Genomic DNA, 21,962 nt, shown 5'->3' with positions numbered 1-21,962 from the left:
GATATTGAAACAGCAGCAAGACCTGGACAGCATTCAGGCTTGACATTCAATGGCATTACAATCGTTGAATCCCCCCCTATCAACATAATGTGCATTACTATTGACCAGAAACTGAACTGGATCAATCATATAAATATTGTGGTTACAAGAGCAGGTCAGTGGCTGAGACTTCTTTGGTGAGTTATTGAGCTCCTGACTCCCCAAAGCCTGTCCACCACCTAAAAGACACAAGTCAGGAGCGTGATGGAATACTCTCCACTTGTCCCGAACAACACTCAAGAAGCTTGACACCATCCAGGACAAAGCAGCCCACTTGAATGGCACCCTATCCATGACATTCGCTCCCTCCACCATTGATGCACAGTGGCAGCAATGTATACTATCAACAAGGTGCACTGCAGAACCTCACACAAGGTCCCTTCGACCCTCCAAACCCATGGCTTCTTCCACCTGGCAGCAGTCACCTGGGAATACTGCAACCTGCAAGCTCCCCACCAACTCACTTGCCATCCTGAAAGGGAAATAGGAGCGAGGTAAGTGGCAGAGAGGGAAACAGAAGAGAATGAAGAGCAGCAGAGAGAGGAGCAACAGAGAGAGGAGCAACAGAGAGTGGAGCAGCAGAGCAAGAAGCCTCAGAGGGCAAAGCAGCAGAGAATGGAAGGGCAGAGAGCTGACTCCAGAGAGGGAAACAACAGAGAGTAAAACAATAGGGAAGGCTGCAGAAAAGAGGGCAACTTTCTTCTGCTGTTCTCTAAAACATCCAAATTTCATCTTTGCTTTACCCCTTTAATGAATGCTGGAGTTCAGAGTGTGACATGTAGATCCTCATCATGTTCACTGCCACTAATTGGACTGGAAACCTGGAAGTAAAATGATCATAAGTGGCTGCATTAAAAAGCTACTAACAGATGTGTTTAACCTACTTCTGGCTTTCTGCTGTGATGTTAGACTGCCCAATCTCAGCTCAACTCACAGTTAAGATTGGGCCATGGGACCTACAGCAGAATTCAGGATATCCATGCCATTTGCTCAATTTGTTTATATTCAACAAGAGCATCTTCCCTATCATTTTACCTCTATCCACCATGCATCCATATCCCTATGTTTCCTTCCCTCTCATGTATGCATCAAGCATCCTATTAAGTGTTTCAACATCCCTGCAAATATTTTTTGGGTCTCAATATCCCTTCCCCAGTTGTTCTGAATTCAGGGGAGGAGGGACAGAGAGGTTATTTTCTTGAAGGGACATTATCGACACAATTTGCTGATGAGATTTCGCCAATACCTTACATGTACACGAAGGTGGATGAAGGTAGACCATTTTTCAAAGGATAAGGAGGGCCATTCACATTGAAGGTAATCTAACCTTACTCTCCTTCACTGGGAATTACAGTATTTTCAGCGTGCTTAATGTTTTATTTATATGCAAAATATAAATTGTCACTGTAAAAAAAAATGATGCATTTTGTTCTTGGCAACACATCACTTCACAGCACAAATTATTTATTGCTTCTGTTCCCAGTTGTGCTTTCTTCTGACCTTCCAGTGTGGCTTGAAAATGTGCTGGAATAAAACACCATCTCTGAAGAAAATTTCTTTTATAGTTTGAATCATTTTGATGAATATCTTTTAATTATACTTCATCATCTACATGTTAAGCGCACACATTGTGGAGTAAAATGTTTTCATTTTAAAAATAATCTACTTAGTTTATAAATGCAATCCATTACAAGATGTAAGATCAAAGTAACAGTATTCTGTATATCATAATAAAAATGATACCATTCAATTCTCAGCCGTATTGTAGAATTGATTTACTACTTGTGTTAGGTAGACATTTAAATTATTTTTTCATATTAGCCACACTGTCACTTCATTTCTGATTTAAGCAGTTAAATAAATATAGTGGACGTCCACCAGCCGATGTATGTTACGTGGAATTGAAAAAGAGAGTGGGGCAATCATACAACTTTTATCCTTTTTTAAAAATAAATTTAGAGTACCCAATTCATTTTTTCCAATTAAGGGGCAATTTAGCAAGGCCAAGCCACCTAGCCTGCACATCTTTGGGTTGTGGGGCGAAACCCACGCAAACACGGGGAGAATGTACAAACTCCACACGGACAGTGACCCAGAGTCGGGATCGAACCTGGGACCTCGGCGCGTGAGGCAGCAGGGCTGTCCCGCTGCACCACCTTGCTGCCCCAACTCTTATCCTCTAACACCAGAATTATAGCATAAATCAAAACCAAGAGCTCAAAAGTTTGTCGACTTTCCTGCTGTTGCTTCAGCCGGAAACCAATGGAATTCTTCTGGAAAAGATCAATTATCCAGCATTAATAATATTCTCTGATTTGCCTAAGGTGCAGTAAACCATCAGGGTGCATGCAGGCAGAGAGCCGCTAAGTATGCCAATAGTCCCCATTCCAAGAGGCTCAGGCAGAACAAAATGAATATAATGTTAACCTGGAGGAGCGCTGGGTTTGTGTCGGTTTGGCGGGAGAGGTAGTAAATCTGGCAAAAATGTGAATGGGTTCAAAAGACAGTTCAAACCCACTGATGTGCTTTTAATTCAAAAAGGTTTGGCAGGTTGTATGCAACGTCCTCAGAAGATGCAGGTTGCTTATTAACGTATGCTGCGTTTCTGAATTGGGGAAATAGTTCAACACAGTTTTAAGTTTACTATTGCATCCTTGGGGTTTATGGGCTTCTTAAAACTCACAAAGCAAATTAGTACAATAGTAATTGAGTTCAAACCCATAGATATACTGCAATACATGCTCAGTACTCACAACTGTTTTCTTACCAGCTGGTGGGAAGGGTTTGTGCGCAACACTCCTGCCGAGAGTTTAATTTCTATACTTTGGAGGTTTGATGAATCACAGAGCGATAGATAGCACTTTGGCTGCCTTCGATTGGACAAGGAACCAGCACTGATTTTAGCAGCAGCAGATGTTTCTTGCTATTGAGAGACCCACAGTTGAATATGGGAGAGTGCACCAACAGAGAGGGGACCAACAGAGGGGTGGAACTAATCTTGACATAGTAGCAGTTAGAGGCTGAGTTTACTTGACATGCTGGAAACAGAGGTTGGGGAGGCTCAGGTTGTTGCATCACTTGGTGGTAAAAGAACATTTGTTGCCTGATAGTCACACAATATGGTGCCTGTCAGAGAGACAAGCAAACTCAACTATCTTGCCTCTGGACCCTTCCAGGGACCTACCATGGACATATCCAGAATCTTCCAATTGACAGACTACAAATGCATAAGACTTGTGACTGATGGACAAGCCTTATTTTATATTCTTGGTTGAGAGCCCAGGCAGCTTTTAGAATATGAGAATGGCGGCATTGCTCCAGGGTCCCGGGTTCAATTCCGGTCTCGGGTGACTCGCTGTGTGGAGTTTGCACGTTCTCCCCATGTCTGCGTGGGTTTTCTCCGGGTGCTCCAGTTTCCTCCCACAGTCCAAAGAAGTGCAGGTTAGGTGGATTGACCATGCTAAATTGTCCTTAGTGTCAAAAAGGTTAGGTAGGGTTACTGGTATAGGGTAGAGACATGGGCTTAAATGGGGTGCTCTTTCCAAGGGTCGGTACAGACTCGATGGGCTGAATGGCCTTCTTCTGCACTGTAAATTATATGATTCTATGAGAACATCTACTCTCCAGAGGAAACACTGTTTGATCGACACCTCAAGCCCTCTAATGTCTGCTATAAATTTCACTGTTTCAAAAGGCCTGCATGGTAGACACTTTTGTTAGCCTGCAGCCAGACATTTTTTTGAAACATAGGAGAAGGTTCTCAATTAACTACTTTTTTTGAAAGAAATGTTTTAACTCATCCCACTATACACTCTAGGGTTCATTGGTTCTAGAAAGTGTGCCAATGGGCATGGAAATGCCATATCTTGTCATGGGGGTGTCATGAGGAGTGGGTAGAGGGGCAGAATTTGACATAAGGGACATGAGGGGTGATGGAGTTGGTCGGTGCCATGAGGTAGCATGGACGGGACTTTATTTGGAGGGTGAAGATAGTCTGAAGAGTAAGGGATGTGTTTCTGTTTTAGCTGGAACAAAGCCCAATGACACCAGACTTGAGGCTGCCTCCTCACTTCTTCCTGGAGCGGCTACTCCAGCCACACCCGCTCTCCCAGCAATGGAGATCCTGCCTATGCAGGCATTTTCTCATGAAGCAGGTGGGCCCGAGCCAGGGATTTTCCCGATTCCCCTGCGCAGCTCGGAGATGAAAATCCCAAACCACAATATGGGAAGTGTGAGGTTATCTATTTAGGTCAAAGAATAGAAAAGGAAAATATTATTTAAATGGAGAGAGACTACAGAATGCCATGGTACAGAGGGATCTGGGTGTCCTCATATATGAAACATAAAATGTTAACATGCAGGTACAGCAAGTAATTGAAATTGTGGATGAAATGTTAATCTTGGTTTCAGAGCAAACTACAGCCAATTAAATACTTATGAAGTGTAATCACTGTTGTCTCACAATGACTGATTACCTTCATAACTATCATCTTATCTTCATCCAACCTTTTGTACAAGAGCTCATTAAAATCTTTACCAAATAAAACTCCATATCCACCGTCTTCACAACATCTAGTATTTCAACAACCAAAGTACTTCCAACAATTCTTTTCATTTTATTAGCTTTCCAAAGCTAAAGGACAACATTTCTCATTTTCCCCTATCTGAAATATTCTGCCACCCACTGCATAAAAATAACCACCAGAAAGCAAAACATATAAAAACTTTCCTAAAAATGGCAAGTTTCATGGTCATTATGTCACCTAAGGATAGAAACTTTTAAAGTACAGATTTTCAGATTTACTTTTTCAAATATTTTATTTTCCCTTAAAACATTCTCAACTTTGAGGTTCTTTATTACAGAGCTAACTCCAATGCATCTAAACTAGCATATGGTCTAATCTGAGTGAACAATAAGTAAAAGTGATCACAATAGCTCTGCCCTTCTTTTGATATAACATAATCTTTCTCCAACGATCTAGTAGGAATAAATCATACTCCTTGTGAAGTTTTACTTGTATCTTTTCCACTCTCAACAACACAGATATTGCACTAGGAATGGCACTAGGAGTGGCAATAGGAATAAGATGGTTCACTCCAGCTATTTTGTATGCAAATGGATTCTCTTTCGTGACCTTGATGTGTTGTCTTCGACAAACCTAAAGCAAGTTGTGCTTTAAACTTATTAACATTTATTAACCTTGCATTGATCCTCACTACTTAGTGACACTTAATGAATCAAGCTTACATTTTAACCTATTTGTTGCACATACTGCCAACGTGTAAGCACTACATAGCACTGCATAGTTAAAGGAGTCAGTGACTGCTATCGTCACAGAACTAAAATTTCTTGTGATCAGTTCTTGAGACTATTTGTCAAACATAGCATAATGGCACTTGCAGTCACAACTGAAAACCCTATTATTTGTTCTTTGGATATTCATCACCTGTTTTTAATGTTCCAATTCTATCTTCTGCTCTAATGGCCACCCAGGTGCTTTCATCTTATTCTGCCTGTCTTTAATCCTTCAATCGTATTGATGCTTGTATTCAATATCTGGACTATTCCAAAATCTGGAAATCATTGAGTGCTTTATTCTTAATGTAACCACGGTGTTCTTTTTTCCCACAAAGTTTGAAGGAAATTATTGCTTCACAAAGCCAGCAGACATCTGGGGCGTCATTCTCCGACCCCCCGCCGGGTCGGAGAATGGCCGTTGGCCGCCGTGAATCCCGCCCCCGCCCCCGCCGAAGTCTCCGAAGGGAGAAAAGTCGGCGGGGCGTTAATGGCGCCGCTGCCGCGGAGAATGTCACGGGTCTGCGCAAGGCAGCCGATTTTCGGCCTGCCGATATGCTCCCTTCCGGATGGGCCGAAGTCCCGTCGACGTGATGACCGTTCACGTCGACGTGAATCAAACCTCCTTTTCATCGGCATGACCCGGTGCTCCAGGCTCACGCCGACCAGCGAGGAGGTGAGTGACGGCCTGGGGGGTTGGCTCTGGGCAGGAAATGGCGTGGCCGCAGACTGATTGCGTGAGGAGAGGTGTGTCTCGGCTTGTGTGTGTGTGTGTGCGGCGGGGGTGGGGGGGGGGGGTGGTTAGAGTAGGCTGGGCTCCGGGGGAGTGCCGGGAAGGGGTTCGTGCTGGGGTGGAGGTTGGGGGTTGGAGGAGGTCCGTGCCGGGGTGGAGGTTGGGGAGGGGGTCCGTGCCGGGGTGGAGGTTGGGGAGGGGGTCCGTGCCGGGGTGGAGGTTGGGGAGGGGGTCCGTGCTGGGGTGGAGGTTGGGGGTTGGAGGGGGTCCGTGCCGGGGTGGAGGTTGGGGAGGGGGTCCGTGCCGGGGTGGAGGTTGGGGAGGGGGTCCGTGCCAGGGTGGAGGTTGGGGAGGGGGTCCGTGCCGGGGTGGAGGTTGGGGAGGGGGTCCGTGCCGGGGTGGAGGTTGGGGAGGGGGTCCGTGCTGGGGTGGAGGTTGGGGGTTGGAGGGGGTCCGTGCCGGGGTGGAGGTTGGGGAGGGGGTCCGTGCCGGGTTGGAGGTTGTGGATAGGATCCGTGCCGGGGTGGAGGTTGGGGAGGGGGTCCGTGCCGGGGTGGAGGTTGGGGAGGGGGTCCGTGCCAGGGTGGAGGTTGGGGAGGGGGTCCGTGCCGGGGTGGAGGTTGGGGAGGGGGTCTGTGCCGGGGTGGAGGTTGGGGAGGGGGTCCGTGCTGGGGTGGAGGTTGGGGGTTGGAGGGGGTCCGTGCCGGGGTGAAGGTTGGGGAGGGGGTCCGTGCCGGGGTGGAGGTTGGGTAGGGGGTCCGTGCCGGGGTGGAGGTTGGGGAGGGGGTCCGTGCTGGGGTGGAGGTTGGGGAGGGGGTCCGTGCTGGGGTGGAGGTTGGGGAGGGGGTCAGTACCGGGGTGGAGGTTGGGGAGGGGGTCTGTGCCGGGGTGGAGGTTGGGGAGGGGGTCCGTGCTGGGGTGGAGGTTGGGGAGGGGGTCCGTGCTGGGGTGGAGGTTGGGGAGGGGGTCCGTGCCGAGGAGGGTGATGGGAGGGCAAATGAGTTGGTCCACCTGGCCAGGTGCCAGCCTCCAACAGTTGTACCCATGCGGTCCATGCCACCTGGCTGGGGGGAGGAGGGGATATGGGCAATGATGACATGTCGTCGTTCCCCTCCCCCCCCACCAGGCCGTCATGTTTTCAGACCATCCAGCGATGTTGGCCGCCGTGGTGGCAGCCGCTCATGTCCATGTTGCCCTGGGTGAGGAGGAGGAGGAGCGTGCCAGAGAGGCAGCGCAGGCTGCCGCAGAGGGGCAGGCGGCAGCAGCCCAGGCTGGAGGGACACCTGATCGACAGGACGAGGAGGGGGAGGAGGACGTCGCGGCCCCACGGCAACGGAGGCACCCGAGGGCGCCCCATGTGTACCGGCCCCGGCAGTCATACCAGGACCTCACGGACCGGGAATGCAGGAGGAGACTCCGGATGAGCCGGGAAACCGTGGCACACATCTGCCACCTGCTGGCACACCTGTCACCGCGTGGCACTGGCGGGGGACACCCTCTCCCCGTGTCCGTCAAGGTTACGGTGGCCCTGAACTTTTATGCAACGGGGTCATTCCAGGCACCGAGTGGGGACCTGTCCGGCATATCGCAGACATCGGTGCACCGGTGCATCCGAGCAGTGACAGATGCCCTTTATGCCATGGCGCACCGCTACATCCGCTTCCCCGTGGACCGGGCCAGCCAAGATGCCCGGGCCGTGGGCTTCTCTGCCGTTGCCGGGTTCCCCATGGTCCAGGGCGCGATCGATGGGATGCACGTCGCCGTGCGGCCACCTGCAGAGAACAGGGCCGTGTTCACTAATAGGAAGGGGACCTATTCAATGAACACACAGGTGGTCTGCGACCACCGCATGATGATCCTGCATGTCTGCGCCCGTCACCCAGGCAGTGTACACGACTCATTCGTGTTGTCGCGGTCATCCATCCCCGGCATGTACGAGGGATGCCATCCCCGGCTGAGGGGCTGGTTGCTGGGCGACAGGGGCTACCCATTGCGATCGTGGCTGATGACGCCTATACGGAGGCCACGCAATGAGGCGGAGAACCGCTACAATGATGCCCATGTAGCGACAAGGGGAGTGATCGAGAGGTGCTTTGGCGTGCTGAAGATGCGTTTCAGGTGCCTGGACCTCTCTGGGGGCGCCCTCCAGTATCGGTCAGATAGGGTCGGCCGCATCATTGTGGTGTGCTGCGTCCTGCACAACATAGCCCAGCAGAGGGGCGATGTGCCGCAGGCAGAGGAGGGCGGAGTGGAGGAGCAGCAGGAAGAGGCACAGTCCTCCCCAGATGAGGGGGATGGGGGCAATGGTCAGGGCAGACGGGGTAGACACAGGCGGGTGGCTGTCCACCGTTACCGGCTGGCCCAGCGGGCACGGGACAGACTGATAGCCGCCCGCTTCACTGACTAGATGGGCGTGGGAATCGGGTAGTATGGCCACAGACCGCACACCATGGCAACAGCCGACCACCCACACCCCCCACCCATCCACCCACCCAGCACCCTCAACCCCTCCCCAACCCCACACACCCCACCCGCATGCACACCACCCCCCGCCCCAATTGCCGATCCACCGGCGGCACAACGGGCCGGGCTCACCCAGTTGCGGGTGGACGCGTGTCTATCGCAGGCCATGGAGGATGATGACAACCCGCCCTGCGATGAGCTCCTGGCTATACATCGTTGGAGTATGTCTGACCCATGGCCACAGTACCACCATCCACCCGGACCATCCCTGCATGCGGCTGTGACACTGCAGCGCACGGTCCCGTCCTCTGCCCGGGGGATGTTGATGGCGGCCCAGGGGGAAGGGGGCAGACTCACCTGGGGCTGAGGTAAGACCACCCCTCACACACACACTTGCACTCAACGTACATAACACGCCCGCACACTTTGGACAGAGCACAAAGGCAGCTTCGGTAGGTGTAACATTGACTTTAATAACCAAAGGAGTTCATGCACGTGCCCTAGCCCCTAAAACTCATCTGTGCCCTGCACCCGTGCCAACTTACTCAGTGTCTAATTGTTTGGCCTTACGGGCCCTTTGACTACGTCTACGTGGTTCCCCAGACGGTACAGCAGAACTGCAGGTGGACTCCTGTGATTCCTGCCCTCTGACACTGGATCCCTTTGGCGGCCGTTTCCTGGGGCGTCCTGGCCTAGATGGGCCAGGCTGCGGCCCGGGCGACTGGGATGGCGAGCTGCCAGCCTGTCCTGCCCGTTGCCCACCCGATGCACCTGGGACGGAAGGGGGGGACTCCGAGGTGTCGCGGTGTACCGGGACCTCCCCTACAGAGGGAGCCGGGACGGACCACACCACCTCCTCCTCCCTCGGGGTGCCCGATGGCCCCCAGGCCTCTACATGGGTGGGGGATGCGAACGGACTGGCCATCCGACCCCCCCCCGACATCTGGCGCTGCCAGTCCTGGAGGCCCGTGCTGGTATCGACAGGGGTCTGCAGGTTTGCAGCCATGGAGCCCAGGGTGTTGTCAAACCCTGTCTGTGACAGTGCGACGCCAGCTCGCACATGGCCACTGGCGCCGATGCCCTCAGCGATGGCCTGCTGAGACTGGGCCATGGCCTGCAGAGACTGGGCCATGGCCTGCAGAGACTGGGCTATGGACTGCTGAGACTGTGCCATGGCCTGCTGAGACTGGGCTATGGCGTTGAGCGCCTCTGCCATCTGGCGCTGGCACTGGCTCATGGCCTCCTGTGAGAGGGCAGCCATTTCCTGGGCCACAGATGCCGCCTGCACGGAAGGCCCCAGGCCTCGCAAACCGTTCCCCATGTCTGACACCGTCGCACCCATTGCCTCCACCGCGGACGCCACCCGTGCGGTGTCAGCCTGGGTGGCACGCATGACCGGGACCACTCCCAGCTCCTGGACGCGGGTGGACTCCTCCACCTGCGACCGCAGCCGCCGCAAGCCACCCGTCACCCTATTCGCTCGTCTCCGTGTCGGTGGTTGCATCGGATCTATGTGTGGGTGTGGTAACTGCAGGAACCCGGGATCCATCTGGGCGGCAGATGTTCGCTTGGCCTGGGCTGCCCTCCGACCGCCCGGTCCCTCTGCTGCTCCTACCTCCACCTGCTGTACCGGGACGGCTGTGTTGTGCGCACCAGTGAGTGTACCAGACGCCTCATCAGTGACAAAAAAAAAAAAAAAAATCAAGTTAATTAAGTAAAGTAATTAACTAGTTAAGGGAATTTGGTGCTCACCTGAATGAGGTGCAGAGAAGCAGACCTGTGAGGGAGTCTCTGGAGCAACTACATCACAGCCAGCAGGTAAGTGTTTGGCTTGTAACTGGTAAGTGATTTCTCTCTCTTTGACTTTCTCCTAGCTGTGTAGTGTAGTTCAAATTTAACTTCAGGTTTAAGTCATGGCAGGAGAGCTCAGACCCGTGTCATGCTCCTCTTGTGAGATGTGGCAAGTCAGGGACCCTTCTGGTGTCCCTGACTCCTTCATCTGCAAGAAGTGTGTCCAACTGCAGCTCCTGTTAGACCGCTTGACGGCTCTGGAGCTGCGGATGGACTCACTTTGGAGCATCCGCGATGCTGAGGAAGTTGTGGAAAGCACATTCAGTGAGTTGGTCACACCGCAGATTAAAATTACTGAGGCAGATAGGGAAAGGGTGACCAACAGACAGAGGAAGAGTAGGAAGGCAGTGCAGGGATCCCCTGCGGTCATCTCCCTCCAAAACAGATTTACCGTTTTGGAAACTGTTGGGGGAGATGGCTCACCAGGGGAAGGTGGCAGCAGCCAGGTTCATGGCACCGTGGCTGGCTCTGCTGCACAGAAGGGCGGGAAAAAGAGTGGCAGAGCTATAGTGATAGGGGATTCAATCGTAAGGGGAATAGACAGGCGTTTCTGCGGACGCAAACGAGAATCCAGGTTGGTATGTTGCCTCCCTGGTGCAAGGGTCAAGGATGTCTCGGAGCGGCTGCAGGGCATTCTGGAGGGGGAGGGTGAACAGCCAGCTGTCGTGGTGCATATAGGCACCAACGATATAGGTAAAAAACGGGATGAGGTCCTACAAGCTGAATTTAGGGAGTTAGGAGTTAAACTAAAAAGTAGGACCTCAAAGGTAGTAATCTCAGGATTGCTACCAGTGCCAGGTGATAGTCAGAGTAGGAATGACAGGATAGCTAGGATGAATACGTGGCTTGAGAGATGGTGCAAGAGGGAGGGTTTCAAATTCCTGGGACATTGGGACCGATTCTGGGGGAGGTGGGACCTGTACAAATCGGACGGTCTGCATCTGGGTGGGACCGGAACCAATGTTCTTGGGGGGGTGTTTGCTAGTGCAGTTGGGGAGGGTTTAAACTAATGTGCCAGGGGGATGGGAACCGATGTAGGAAGTCAGTGGGGACAGAAACAAAAGGCAGGAAGGGAGAGTGTGTAAAGCATGACCAGAGGAAGCAGGGCAGAGAGCAAGGAAGGTCTACATTAAACTGCATTTATTTCAATGCAAGGGGCCTGACTGGCAAAGCGGATGAACTCAGGGCATGGACGGGCACATGGGACTGGGATATTATAGCTATGACTGAAACATGGCTAAGGGAGGGGCAGGACTGGCAGCTCAATGTTCCGGGCTACAGATGCTATAGAAAGGATAGAACAGGAGGTAAGAGAGGAGGGGGAGTGGCGTTTTTGATTAGGGAGAACATCACGGCAGTACTTAGAGGGGATATATCCGAGGGTTCGCCCACTGAGTCTATATGGGTGGAACTGAAAAATAAGAAGGGAGAGATCACCTTGGTAGGACTGTACTACAGGCCCCCAAATAGTCAGCGGGAAATTGAGGAGCAAATATGTAAGGAGATTACAGATAGCTGCAAGAATAATAGGGTGGTAGTAGTAGGGGACTTTAACTTTCCCAACATTGACTGGGACAGTCATAGCATTAGGGGCTTGGATGGAGGGAAATTTGTTGAGTGTATTCAGGAGGAATTTCTCATTCAGTATGTGGATGGACCGACTAGAGAGGGGGCAAAACTTGACCTCGTCTTGGGAAAAAAGGAAGGGCAAGTGATAGAAGTGCTAGTGAGGGATCACTTTGGGACAAGTGACCATAATTCCATTAGTTTTAAGATAGCTATGGAGAATGATAGGTCTGGCCCAAGAGTTAAAATTCTTAATTGGGGCAAGGCCAATTTTGATGGTATCAGACAGGAACTTGCAGAGGTAGATTGGGGGAGACTATTGGCAGACAAAGGGACGGCTGGTAAATGGGAGGCTTTTAAAAATGTGTTAACCAGGGTGCAGGGTAAGCACATTCCCTTTAGAGTGAAGGGCAAGGCTGGTAGAAGTAGGGAACCCTGGATGACTCGAGATATTGAGACTCTGGTCAAAAAGAAGAAGGAGGCATATGACGTACATAAGCAACTGGGATCAAGTAGGTCCCTTGAAGAGTATAGAGATTGTCGAAATAGAGTTAAGAGGGAAATCAGGAGGGCAAAAAGGGGACATGAAATTGCTTTGGCAAATAATGCAAGGGAGAATCCAAAGAGATTCTACAGATACATAAAGGGGAAAAGAGTAACTAGGGACAGAGTAGGGCCTCTTAAGGATCAACAAGGGCATTTATGTGCAGAGCCACAAGAGTTGGGTGAGATCCTGAATGAATATTTCTCATCGGTATTCACGGTGGAGAAAGGCATGGATGTTAGGAAACTAAGGGAAATAAATAGTGATGTCTTGAGAAGTGTGCATATTACAGAGGAGGAGGTGCTGGAAGTCTTAAAGCGCATCAAGGTAGATAAATCCCCGGGACCTGATGAAATGTATCCCAGGATGTTGTGGGAGGCTAGGGAGGAAATTGCGGGTCCCCTAACCGAGATATTTGAATCATCGGCAGCCACAGGTGAGGTGCCTGAAGATTGGAGAGTGGCGAATGTTGTGCCCTTGTTTAAGAAGGGCAGCAGGGAAAAGCCTGGGAACTACAGACCGGTGAGCCTAACGTCTGTAGTAGGTAAGTTGCGAAAAGGTATTCTGAGAGACAGGATCTACATGCATTTAGAGAGGCAAGGACTGATTCGGGGCAGTCAGCATGGCTTTGTGCGTGGAAAATCATGTCTCACAAATTTGATTGAGTTTTTTGAGGGAGTGACCAAGAAGGTAGATGAGGGTAGTGCAGTAGACGTTGTCTACATGGACTTTAGCAAAGCCTTTGACAAGGTACCGCATGGTAGGTTGTTGCAGAAGGTTAAAGCTCACGGGATCCAGGGTGAGGTTGCCAATTGGATTCAAAATTGGCTGGACGACAGAAGGCAGAGGGTGGTTGTAGAGGGTTGTTTTTCAAACTGGAGGCCTGTGACCAGTGGTGTGCCTCAGGGATCGGTGCTGGGTCCACTGTTATTTGTGATTTATATTAATGATTTGGATGAGAATTTAGGAGGCATGGTTAGTAAGTTTGCAGATGACACCAAGATTGGTGGCATAGTGGATAGTGAAGAAGGTTATCTAGGATTGCAACGGGATCTCGATCAATTAGGCCAGTGGGCCGACGAATGGCAGATGGAGTTTAATTTAGATAAATGTGAGGTGATGCATTTTGGCAGATCGAATCAGGCCAGGACCTACTCAGTTAATGGTATGGCGTTGGGGAGAGTTATAGAACAAAGAGATCTAGGAGTACAGGTTCATAGCTCCTTGAAGGTGGAGTCGCAGGTGGACAGGGTGGTGAAGAAGGCATTCGGCATGCTTGGTTTCATTGGTCAGAACATTGAATATAGGAGTTGGGACGTCTTGTTGAAGTTGTACAAGACATTGGTACGGCCACACTTGGAATACTGTGTGCAGTTCTGGTCACCCTATTATAGAAAGGATATTATTAAACTAGAAAGAGTGCAGAAAAGATTTACTAGGATGTTGCCGGGACTTGATGGTTTGAGTTATAAGGAGAGGCTGGATAGACTGGGACTTTTTTCCCTGGAGCGTAGGAGGCTTAGGGGTGATCTTATAGAGGTCTATAAAATAATGAGGGGCATAGATAAGGTAGATAGTCAACATCTTTTCCCAAAGGTAGGGGAGTCTAAAACTAGAGGGCATAGGTTTAAGGTGAGAGGGGAGAGATTCAGAAGGGCCCAGAGGGGCAATTTCTTCACTCAGAGGGTAGTGAGTGTCTGGAATGGGCTGCCAGAGGTAGTAGTAGAAGCGGGTACAATTGTGTCTTTCAAAAAGCATTTAGATGGTTACATGGGTAAGATGGGTATAGAGGGTTATGGGCCAAGTGCGGGCAACTGGGACTAGATTAATGGTAAAAAACTGGGCGGCATGGACTGGTTGGGCCGAAGGGCCTGTTTCCATGCTGTAAACTTCTATGATTCTATGATTCTATCACTAAAGTGCCCAACCGTGGTGAGTGTTTCTGCGATGGTGGAGGGTGTTGGTGACAGCAGTGGCGTTGTGTCGTGCTCTTCGTCCCACTCTGACTCCATGGCACTTTGGGGTGGGGGTTCGTCTCCACCCATCCACTCTGAGTCACTGTCCGGTATTTCGTCTTCCCGGGTAGGGGTGTCCTGGGTAGTGCTGTCCCGGGTAGTGCTGTCCCAGGTAGGGGTGTCCTGGGTAGTGCTGTCCTCCCGGGTAGTGCTGTCCCGGGTAGGGGTGTCCTGGGTAGTGGTGTCCCGGGTAGGGGTGTCCTGGATAGTGGTGTCCTGGGTAGTGGTGTCCTGGCTTGGATGTGACGGGGGCCTGTGGCTGCCCCCCTCATCTCTGGGTGGTCGCTCCCGCACGTGACGGGGGTGTCGTCTCCCTGTTGCTCCAGGTCTCTCCGTCTCCCGTGGTGTGCGAGGGGCATCCTGCGGGCGTCGCATGCTGGAGGGTCCGGGTCTCTCCGTCTCCCGTGGTGTGCGAGGGGCATCCTGCGGGCGTCGCATGCTGGAGGGTCCGGGTCTCTCCGTCTCCCGTGGTCTCCGAGGGGCATCCTGCGGGCGTCGCATGCTGGAGGGTCCGGGTCTCTCCGTCTCCCGTGGTCTCCGAGGGGCATCCTGCGGGCGTCGCATGCTGGAGGGTCCGGGTCTCTCCGTCTCCCGTGGTCTCCGAGGGGCATCCTGCGAGCGTCGCATGCTGGAGGGTGCGGGTCTCTCCGTCTCCTGTGGTCTCCGAGGGGCATCCTGCGGGCGGTGTGCATCTGCGGGGATGGGTGCCTGGACGTTTGGTCCTGCGATACACAATGAAGCATGCATGGTTAGACATCAGGCAGTGATCAGGTGATACGGGGAGGGGGATATAGGGGAGGGGGGATATGGGGACGGGCTGTTGGTGGCTCACTTGCTCGTGGGGCCCCGACCTCTGCATCAGCAACCTCCCGGTCCTCAGGCCCGCCAGCCAGTTCCAGGGCCCTTTCCTCGTGTACGGTCAGTGGCCTCTCATCAGCGGGCCCTCCTCCAGTCCTAACATGCTCCCTATTGTTGTGTGCGCGCTTCTCCTGTGGGGGAGGGGGGGGTGGTGGCAGGGGTAAAAGGCAACAGTGTTAGGCAGGTACATGAATGCACGCCATCGGTTGCGCGTGCATTGCAGAGGTTAAGGTTAGGGCTGGATTCACTTGGGGATATGGGGGAGGGGGGATATGGGGGATATGGGGGAGGGGGGATATGGGGGATATGGGGGAGGGGGGATATGGGGGAGGGGGGATATTGGGAGGGGGATATGGGGGAGGGGGGATATGGGGGATATGGGGGAGGGGGGATATGGGGGAGGGGGGATATGGGGGATATGGGGAGGGGGGATATGGGGGAGGGGGATATGGGGGAGGGGGGGATATGGGGGAGGGGGGATATGGGGAGGGGGGATATGGGGGAGGGGGGATATGGGGGATATGGGGAGGGGGGATATGGGGGAGGGGGGATATGGGGGAGGGGGGATATGGGGGAGGGGGGATATGGGGGATATGGGGGAGGGGGATATGGGGGAGGGGGGAAATGGGGAGGGGGGATATGGGGGAGGGGGGATATGGGGGAGGGGGGATATGGGGGAGGGGGGATATGGGGGAGGGGGGATATGGGGGAGGGGGGATATGGGGGATATGGGGGAGGGGGGATATGGGGGAGGGGGGATATGGGGAGGCGCACCCTGCCTGCTCTGACGAGGTCATTCACCTTCTTGTGGCACTGGGTGCCTGTCCGTGGTGTCAGGGCCACAGCGGTGACGGCCTCTGCCACTTCTCTCCACAGACGCCGGCTGTGGCGTGGGGCAACTCTGCGGCCGTGCCCGGGATACAGGGCGTCCCTCCTCTGCTCCACCGCGTCCAGGAGCGCTTCCACATCGCGTGACTCGAACCTCGGGGCTGAGCGACGGCCAGCCATCCAGTCGGGTGTTGCGGTCGGGTGTTGCGGTCGGTTGGGGGGGGGCTGCGCGGCCTTATGAGCCGTCACGCCGTGCAGCGCGTATGACGCTGCACGGCGTGAACCACTGCGCAAGCGCGGATCCCGTTACGTCGCTGCTAGCCCATTTCGGGCCGGAGATTATCGTCCCATTTTTATGACGTGACGCAAGTGGGATTTGCGCCGTTTTTTGCGCCGATCGGCGGACCTTCCGCCGATAACGGAGAATTTCGCCCCTGATTCAACAGGGTTTTCCTCTCTAAAAGCCAAACACCAGTTTGAACCAGGGGCCTATCCATAAGAGACACATTAGCACAATTGAGCAATTTAACTACTACTACTTATCCAGGGGTCCCTAGTTTGAATGTTGTCAATCTCTTGTATATATTTTTTGAAATCCATAATACTCTCTTCCATGGAATGACAAATCTATTTTCCAAAATCTATCAAAACTTGCCAACGCATCTCAGGTAGAGAATAGCAGATTATAGGCAATGACAACCTCTTTTCTTGCAAATTGCATCTTAACTTTAATTGTAACACAACTGATGAGTTTCCAGCTCATTTCATTACTTTTGATTTTATTTCTTGAAGGAAATTACAATATCAAGGCCAAACATTGTTTCCTTTTTGGGGTAACTTGTGCTCACATATCCATTTCATTCTTCCACTGGTCCTGTAGTTTAGACTCCAAGAATAATGGAGGGTAATTATTCCTCAACAAGTAATACTTGTTTCCTGCCATTTTCAAAAATGTCGACTAGAATTGTAGTTTATTGTCTGATTTTTTTTCTTGGCGTCCAACCTTTAGATAATAATTTTCTACTGCCATGTTCAACTCCAAAAAGTCAATTAATGCAGGACAGAATTTGAGCCAATCTTCATACACTTTTATATTTATTTATTGAGTTCCACATTACAGGCATGAATCTCCAAATCGAACAACCATGGTCTTATTCTGTGTCTATTTACTGGAGTTAAATCTCTAGTTAATGTTCATCGCCTGCATACAATTAATCAATTAATACACAATTAACATAGCAGTCCACTATCATTTTGGACACTCTTACTGGTGCAGACAGGAGGGTGCCCCCCCGGCCACTCCACGTACCTGAATCGCATTTTCAGCAACTGCTTACTTTGTTTTTAGGTGTGACTGTCTGTGGTAAACCACTCCCTTCATATCACAGAAGCAGAGCTAAAGGTACATCTGACTGACTCAGAATTAAGGCATCTCAGAAGCTTTCTGGCACAGATATGCATGATAATTTATTGGTGCTCACATACTAACTGAACATTAATGGACTTGGATCCCTTCTGATTGACAAATCCTACTGGTAATTTGAGGGTTCTTTGATTGCCACGTGTGCTGTTTATATGACTTCCTGGAGTTGTAGAATTCCAGCCAAAGCAAAAAAAACGAAGAACCCACTCATTCTGACTGATCTCAAACAGTAGCAAAGTCTACATAATTGGCACCCCTAGCAAATCTGTTCTTGGGAGATACACTTGTGGTCACCAGATAATGAAATCCTGCAGATGCCAGCAGGAGATTCCTATTAAGAGCTGAAGACAAAGACATTCAGAGCTTGGGTGATTTTGACCACCGCAGGTAATGCATGTCAACATGATTCTCAAAGTCTCATTTCAGGAGGCTGCAGATGTCAGCAATGACTTACAGTGAAAGCCTGAACTTCCAGGAGCACTGGTGGCTCAGTCATGTCCAGAGAACTCTGCCTGTATACCCTGTGCTGGAGCTCTGTATCAACTCCTCTATCCTGTGTTAGAAGCTCATAGCTGAGGAGAAAGCTGCTGTGGATATTGTCATGATATTCAAACACACACATCATGATAGACACACCAACAGACAAATCAGAACACACAACACCACAACCAATGACAGAAAGATATAAAAGCACAGACACGACCCCCGGTGGTCAGTATTAGCTGCAGAGGAGGACCAGGACAGATCTGCTACCAAACACACTCAGGGAGACAGCACGTGCAGAGTATCCAGAACGAAGTGTATTATAAGAGTTAAAATAAAATAGAGTTGTACCACATACAACTGTGTTGGCTCATCTGTGCACCAGAGCACCCAACACCACATGGTACAGGAGTGGATCGATACCTGCCGGCATACCTCAGTGTACAGAGACAACCAGCAGTGCCCAGGCAAAATGATAGAGCTCCCGGTTCCGCAGCCGCTCCAGTGCTACGGCGATCTCCGCGAAAACTGGCGGCGATTCCGGCAATGGTTCGAATTGTTCCTGGTGGCAGCTGAACTCCAAGACCTGGATGATAGCGAAAAAATTGAATTTCTCCTCACCATCGCCGGTGCAAGGGCAAGAGAAATATTCACAAGGTTCAGGTTCTTCAGGAGGCAGCAAAGGTACGATTACCAGGCAGTCCTGGACAAATTCTCCAAGTACTGTGAAGAAAACGCAATCCAATCGGCAAGTAAAGGTAAGAAAAGCTGCAGTACTCACCTCGTGGCCGGGATCCCGGAGCCCGAATTCCCAGAGGCCGAAATCCCAGGCCTGAGAGAGGGCTGGGTCGAGGTCGGCGGCCATCTTGCTAAAGGTATCACGCTAGCACAGTTGCGCGAGCAGTGCGCAGAACCGGAAGTTTCGTTTGCGCATGCGCGAGATGCTGCGCATGCGCAGTCAAGAAAACGGCCATCGGTAAAGGAACAGCGATCTGAGCATGCGCAGTCGCTTCCTACGTGCTACATACCGAGCGTCAGGATGTCAGAGGCCCCAGACTGCACCAATTTAAAGGGGAAACGTCCCAAATCCAATTTAAAAGGGAAACGTCCCAAATCAAAAAAACTAAAATCTGTTAAAGCTGTAAAACAACCTTCCCTCACCTGGAATGACAGCACATTGCCGCAAATTGACCCAGGAGATGAATTTGACCTCCGAAGAACCCTCCGACAAGCAGTTACCTACGCACAAGCCGATGATTCCGATCTCGAATACTTCGATGACAATCTTTACAGTGTTTCCGGACCTCGCGAGCCCAATGATAGCTCCGTGGTTCTATACGACTATGACTCGGACGAACCTTTCGTGTTGCACATTGGCGGCCCCCACATTGAATCCGACGCAGATGCAGATTCATTTTTCGGATTTGAGGATCTTCAATCCAGCAGATATGACGTTCCAACTTATCAGTACCGGATGATGCTGCAGCCTGACATTAACAGACAGGGAGCGGTGCAAGCACACGGAGAGCGCCCTGCTGCCACACAGAGCGTGGTCCACGTCCCGCTCAACGTTCCCGACTCTATGAAAGAAGACATGCAAGACTCCAGGGCGCAGTCCTCGCATGAACCAGAAGTGACTCCAGTGTCACAAGCTTCCACAGCAAGCTCGTGGACAGACTCCACAATTGCAGAAATGCAAGACTCCAGAGCGCAGTCCTTGCACGGACAAGAAGTGACTCCAGTGTCACAAGCCTCCACAGAGAGCTCGTGGACAGCCTCCACGATAGAAGCAACGCAAGACTCCAGAGCGCAGTCCTTGCACGAACAAGAAGTGACTCCAATGTCACAAGCCTCCACAGAGAGCTCGTGGACAGCCTCCACGATAGAAGCAACGCAAGACTCCAATGTGCAGTCCTTGCAGGAACAAGAGCATGAGGGTCTAGCAACCTCTCCTGACCAACCAGCGGCAGACGATGCAAGTCTGCCATGCTCACGTGAACAGCAAGAAGGCTATAACAGCCTACCATGCTCCACTACACAGCAGCATGACCATGACGGTCTCTCATGCTACAATGAAGGGCACAGCGCTGAAGACTGTTCAAGCCCAACTGAAGACAAGCCAAAGGAATCGCCTCGTCCAAGCCCGAAGAAAAAAGGTTTATGCGCTGACCTTCAGGATCATTATAGCCGAACAGAGATTAATAATGCTGCACGGCCACAGAAGGATGCTGAGGATTTGCTAACGAAATTAATTGAATGTTTAACTTGCAAGGAGCAGACTGAGAATTGCCAGTGTTTTAGTACGGATCGAAAAAATGGACAAGACATTGATCCTCAGGTAATGGAAATAACACAACCTGAATCATATCTACAGCAGGGACAAATGTCTCCCTTCAACACAACGCCGCAAAATCCCAACTTCGGAGACCAGCAGTTAGTCAGTAATGACTCTTCAAACCTTGAGGGGAACATTAATTGCATTGAACCTATACACACTCCACTGATAAATGAGCAGAACATTGGAGCAAGAATCCTGAGGACACCGACATCGAGTAGCCAGATAACAAATTTAAAACCCACAGCAGTTTCAAGTGAACCAAGTGTGCTTTCCACTAATGGTGAAGATGCAGATAAGGTCGACCCGATTATCCATTGTACCACACTAACCCCAGTGATTAAGCAGTTATGTATGGGGAGTATAATGTGGGCAAATGAGAACAGTAAAAGAGAGACTGTGACCATGCCAGTCCCAGCAAAATCAGACCCAGAGACCATGAAGGCATGTACATTAGACAAAGATACATATGAGGTACCTGAGAAGAAAAGTGAAACGGAATGTTCTTTGGAAAATAGTACAATGTCGATAGAAACATTGGATCCTATATTCGAGACCATACATATGGGAGAATTTGGGGGTAATAAACAAGGTTCTGCAATGTCTGGGGGAAGATTTAAAATTCCAAAGAAGAAAAGCCCAAATGAAGGACAACGGCAAGACAATGACAGTCCACCGACATGGTGTGCACCACCAGATGAAAACTCTGACAATTTACCCAACCCTAGTGAACAGCAAGCTGCTAATGAGGATCTATCCACGGGATGTGAGACGAGTGACGACAGCATCCCACTTCCCATGCAAAAGGTGCAAGGTGACAGACCTCGCCTAGTGCGTACCGAGGCACTCGACGATCATGGTGGGACCACTGACGACTGCGGTGGCGGCGCACCGCTTCCACCCTCGATGGCTCGACCCTCTCCACTGGTTGGTGCATTCCTGCATGTTCCGACTCCAGAGGTGCAGCTTCAGGGAATCTCGGCTGCCTCCAGTGAACCTGTTGGGACTCCGGACGGGGGGCATCGACGGAAGGCAGACCGGACTCCAGATGGGGAGCAGCCAAGCGCCGACTCTGATTTGCGCACGCCAGACCTTGCTCCGGACGGGCGGTGTCGCGGCCTCGGTGATGGCACGCTCAGGGTGACGGCGGATGCCGCGGCAACAGGGAATGGATCGCGTGGCAGTCCCACTGGGTCGGCAGTGGCAACCAGCACCGGCGGTCCAAGATGGACACACCAATTCGCGCCATCGCCAGACGTTGATGCGAGCAACAATTCTCTCTCCAAGGCGACATGCTTCGACGTTTCTCTGCGGAGTCGCCCTTCCGGCACAGCAGGTGGCCGGAACCAGCGTGCACGGTCTCGGCCAACTTCCACATCTGGCACAGTCATCGCCTTGCATGATATTAGTGATGGTGCTACTTCGATGGCAACGACCCATCGGCTACAAGATGCCGTCCACCACAAACATAAAAAGAAAAAAGACTCCACCTTGTTCCTGGCATGCAGGGCGGATGGATTGGTGCGTA

This window comes from Scyliorhinus torazame, chromosome 6, assembly GCF_047496885.1.
Source record: "Scyliorhinus torazame isolate Kashiwa2021f chromosome 6, sScyTor2.1, whole genome shotgun sequence".
Taxonomy (NCBI): Eukaryota; Metazoa; Chordata; class Chondrichthyes; order Carcharhiniformes; family Scyliorhinidae; genus Scyliorhinus; species Scyliorhinus torazame.
The sequence above is the reverse complement of the archived record's forward strand: the minus strand, read 5'-3'. Positions refer to the sequence as shown.